Source organism: Vombatus ursinus, unplaced genomic scaffold (assembly GCF_900497805.2).
Source record: "Vombatus ursinus unplaced genomic scaffold, bare-nosed wombat genome assembly UNPS02014826.1, whole genome shotgun sequence".
NCBI lineage: Eukaryota > Metazoa > Chordata > Mammalia > Diprotodontia > Vombatidae > Vombatus > Vombatus ursinus.
In genome coordinates, this window is record NW_020954604.1 from 12,397,883 (window position 1) to 12,402,809 (window position 4,927).

Genomic DNA, 4,927 nt, shown 5'->3' on the forward strand with positions numbered 1-4,927 from the left:
AGTAAAAATTAAAACCAATAGGAGGAACCATCAGAAAGAGGAAACAAAACTCACCAGAAGAGAAAAAAAATAACAATTCAACTTCCATAGCTCTTTCTTTGGATGTGGATAGCATTTTCCATCACAAGGCCTCTGGAGATGTCTTAGATCCTTGTATTGTCAGGAAGGGTTAAGTTTATCAATATTAGTCATCACACAACGTGGCTGTTATTGTGTACAACATTCTCTTGGTTCTGCTCACTTCACTCAGCATCAGACCATACAAGTCTTTCCAGGTTTTTGTGAAGTCAGTTTGTTCATCATTTCTTATAGCACAATTGTATTCCATCACATTCATATACCACAACTTGCTCAGCCATTTCCCAATTGATGGGCATCCTCTCAATTTCAAATTTTTTGCCACCACAAAAAGAGCTGCTATGAATATTTTTGTACATGTGGGTCTTTTTCCCATTTGTGTGATCTCTTTGGGATATAGCCCTAGAAGTGCTATTGCTGGGTCAAAGGATATGCACATTTTTATAGCTGTTTGGGCATAGTTCCAAATTGCTCTCCAAAACTTTTGGATCATTTCACAACTCCACCAACAATGCATTAGTGTTTCAATTTTCCCACATCTTCAACATTTATCATTTTTCTGTTTTGTCATGTTGGCCAATCTGATAAGTGTGATGTGGTACCTCAGAGTTGTTTTGTTTTCATTTGTCTAATCAATAGTGATTTAGAGCATTTTTTCATATGACTATAGATGGCTTTAATTTCTTCATCTGAAAACTGTCTGTTCATATCCTTTGACCATTTATTAATTGGGGAATGGCTTGTATTCTTATAAATTTGACTTCTCTATATATTTTAGAAATGAGGCCCTTATCAGAGAGACTGGTTGTAAAAATTCTTTCCCAATTTTCTACCTTCCTTCTAATCTTAGTTGCATTGGCTTTGTTTGTGCAAAAACTTTTCAATTTAATGTAATCAAATATATATATATATGTATATATATTATATATATAGTTTACTATAAAAATATATATATCTTACTTTTCTTTGATTCTTTTGTAATCTTTTGGTTTCATAATTATACCTGGCATTCATATAGTGCCTTAATGTTTCCAAAGTACTCTACAAATATTATCTCATTTGATCATCACAACAACCCCCTGGGGAAGGAGTTGCATTTATCCTCATTTTAGTGAGTCATTTTGCCAATAAACCATCAGTCAATCAATATTTATTGAGGGTTTCCTATGTATCAGGTACATGGGGGCCTAAGTGCTGAGAACACAAAGATAAAAGATAATTCTTGTTCTCAAGAAGCTCCACATCTAATGGGGAGGACAATGTGCAAACAACTATGTATAAACAGTATGTATACAGGATAAATCTGAAATAATCCAAAGAGAGAAAGAGAGTCCTAGAATTCAGAGAGATCAGGAAAGGCTGACTGCAGAAGGCAAGATTTTTGTTGAGACTTGAAGGAATCTAGGGAAACCAGGACGTGGCAATGAGGAGGGAGTTATACCAGGCATGCAGGGCAATCGATGAAATTGCCCAGAGTAGAGAGAGTGTGTGTTTTGTTTGCAGAACTACAAGGAGGTCAATATCTCTAGATCACAGAGTATATGGTAGAGATAAGGTGTAAGAAGTCTGGAAAGATAGTGGGGCAGGTTTTGCAGGACTTTGAATGTCAAACAGAGGATTATATGTTTAATTGCAGAGGTGAAGAGGCCACTGGAGTTTACTGAATGGGTGGAGGGTGGAGGCTGACATGGTCAGATCTGAATTAGCAAGATCATATGACAGCTGAGTGAGGATTGCAGTGGGGAGAGACTTGAGGCAGGAAGATTAACCAGCAGGCAATTTTAATAGTTCAGGTGTAAAGTGATGAGGGCCTACATCAGGACAGTGTCAGTGTCAGGAAAGAATGCAGTATACATGAGAGATGTTACAAATGTAAGATCACCAGGCCTTTAAACTGATTGGATCTGGGGAGCAGGGTGAGAGAGAGAGAGAGGAGTCAAAGATGAATGACACCTAAGTTGAGGTCCTAGTGGGCTGGGACCTTAGTGGATTGGGAGAGTTAAAAAATAATAAGGGGATGAAGGTTTTGGGGAAAATAATGAAGAAATTGAGGCAGAGAGGTTATGTGCCTCACCCAGGCTCACACACTTGTCAGAGTCTGAGCCTGGATTCACACTAAGGTTTTCCTGATTTTAAATACAGTGCTCTATCCACTGCATGACCTAGTGGCTTCAGTCTTATTCTCCTAAGTCTTTCTCATCTCTGATTTCTGCGGATTTTGTTTTCTTACTTCTAGTTTTCAGGAAGTCCTTTGAGCAAGGTTTATCACTTTCTCTTCTAACATTTTTTCTCCTATTTCCTCCAGAATTTAAATTTCCTTTTTGTCTTTTGCTTTGTTTCTTCTAGATATACATGTAGGCCAGGAAAATCTGTTTTCCTTTGAGTTACTACTTAAAGTATGTACAGAGTTACCTTCTTTTAGGAGATCTCTAGATTTCCAATAATTTTCAAATTGGTTTTTGTCTTCCTTCCTTTACACATTTCTTCAGCTTTAATTCTTGAATGAGGGCTTCGTGCCAGGGTCAGACTCTCTTCCCCTACCATGCTTTTGGGAAGGGCAATTTCCTTGGGTCACCTGAGTTCCTGTGCTGACCTCCTCCTCCTGGGGAGGGACAACCCTTGGATCTTTGAAGATGAGATCACTAGATTTTCAGGGCCCTTTCTACCATCTCAGGATAGGACAGTAGGGAACTGAGAACCTAGGATGTCCTGGTCAGAGGTGCAGTCCCACTGGCTGCTGCCTCATTCCAATTGGTTACTGCTACTGGCTGGGGTATTCAGGAGCCACTGTGGGAATATAGCTATTCTAAGACTTTCTAAGAATCTAAGGCTGATTCTGTAGTTGCCTCTAGAAACATATCCCTGAAGGCTCCATGGGTCTGTGGTGGTACTGGGACACTGGTAGCCTGTTGGCCTGGCCAGGTCCTGCCTTTGTTGGTGGCCCTTTTTGCTTTTGTCCATGAGCTACTGGTTAACTTTTTGAAGACTTTTTGAGTAGAATAAATCATATTCTGTAGGTTCTTATTTGATTTCTCAATCATTATTTGTCCTGGTGTGAATTTCAGGATTTTTCTGGAGTAGTATATGGAGGTAGGCAGACTAGCTCTGTTTAGGCACCATCTTGTTCAGAAGTCAACATTTTCTCCTTAGATAGATTAAGACTTCTGTAAAGGCAGCAACCATTTCATTTTTGGTTTTGTGTCCCCGATCTTTAGCACAGTCCCTAGCCCATAATAGACTCTTAATAAAATGCTTCTTAATTTATTGATGTGAATTTCATAGAGGCATCTATGGCCTCTGATAGCGATAGCTATATGGGGACACTGCTGATGAGAGAATTCCATTTCAGTGCTCTCTTAAGCTCCTAATGTGGCCAAAGTACCAAAGTGTGGGGTGATTGGGGAGAGATAATGATATTAGACAAGAGAATACCCAGCTTTTGTAGAGATTTCTGTCTGGCAAGGGATTAAGATCTATACAAAAAGAGCTGTCATAAAAATTAATACATAGGAGAGGTAAAATATGCATTGTGCAAAGCTGGGGGGAGGTGTTGTGAGTATTCCAAAGAGGAGGTGACATTTGAATTAGACTTTTTGGGATTATATTGGACTAATAGAAGGAAGGAAGGGAATTTTAGGTATCCACATTCTGTGGTTGGACACATACTTCTCTTTCTGCACATGTGGGAATGGGGGATTAATTGGGTAGAGAACGACTGGTTTCTTTTTGTCTGCCCAATTGCTAGACTTGTTACTTTCACTTGTCTGTATTGTTGATGATTACCAGACTCCAGTCAAATTTATAGATCCTAAGTATAGATTTGGTGCAGTACATGATTTTAATCTAACACAGAAAAAAACACAGATAATAGTCTAAGGCAGAGTTCACCTGCAACCCAGATCCATGATGATTTCTCTGTGAGGTGCTAGTTATTACCTTCTTCAAATTTCTAAATTTTAAGACTTGTAGAGCTCTTATTAGGACATTACTAGGGGAAATGACCTGTAGGCCACTTTCACTAGACTAGTGGTCCTTTCAACCCAATAAAATCATATTTATAGAGTGCTTAGCACAGTGGCTGGCATATCATGCACACATGAGAAATACTTGCTCCCCATCCTCTCCTCTCTCCTTCTGTTTCCAGTCCTCAGACTTCTACTTCTGCTCTCATTTGTCTACCCATAGACCAATGATCCCTGGTTAGCCTTTTGGATTTGGTCGTCTTCCAAAATCAGGGACTATAAAAAGAAAAAGATGGCTGCCTTGGTGAATCATATTCCCTGTATTATGACAACCTGATGTTTCCCTCAGATGGCCATTTGAGGGCACCAAAATAACTTCTTGTGCTCCTTTTGGGGCTCTGGTTCATAAGAGCAAAGTGGAAACAGTCTTCTTGTTGTGGAAGTCAGAAAAAATTGGCTGATCCAAATATACCCTCCTTGATGGAAAAAAAAGCACTGTTTTTCTTGCCCAAAGAGCTTGGCATAAACTTGCATGTTGAATTCACTCAGTTACCTAAATATTGCATTGATTATTATTTCCTTTTATTATTGACATTTTTATTATTGTCTGTCTGCCTTCTGTCATGTAACTGAAGATTCTGGATGAGTAAAAGTCTTACCTTACACTCATGCAGACTCCACTGACATAGTTAAGAAATTCCTTAAGGGGGGCAGCTAGGAGGCACAGTGGATAGAGCACCGGCCTTCAAGTCAGGAGGACCTCAGTTCAAATCTGGCCTCAGACACATAACACTTACTAGCTGTGTGACCCTGGGCAAGTCACTTAATCCCATTGCCTAACCAAAAAACAAAAAAAAAGAAAAAAGGAGTTCCTTAAGGAATTCATT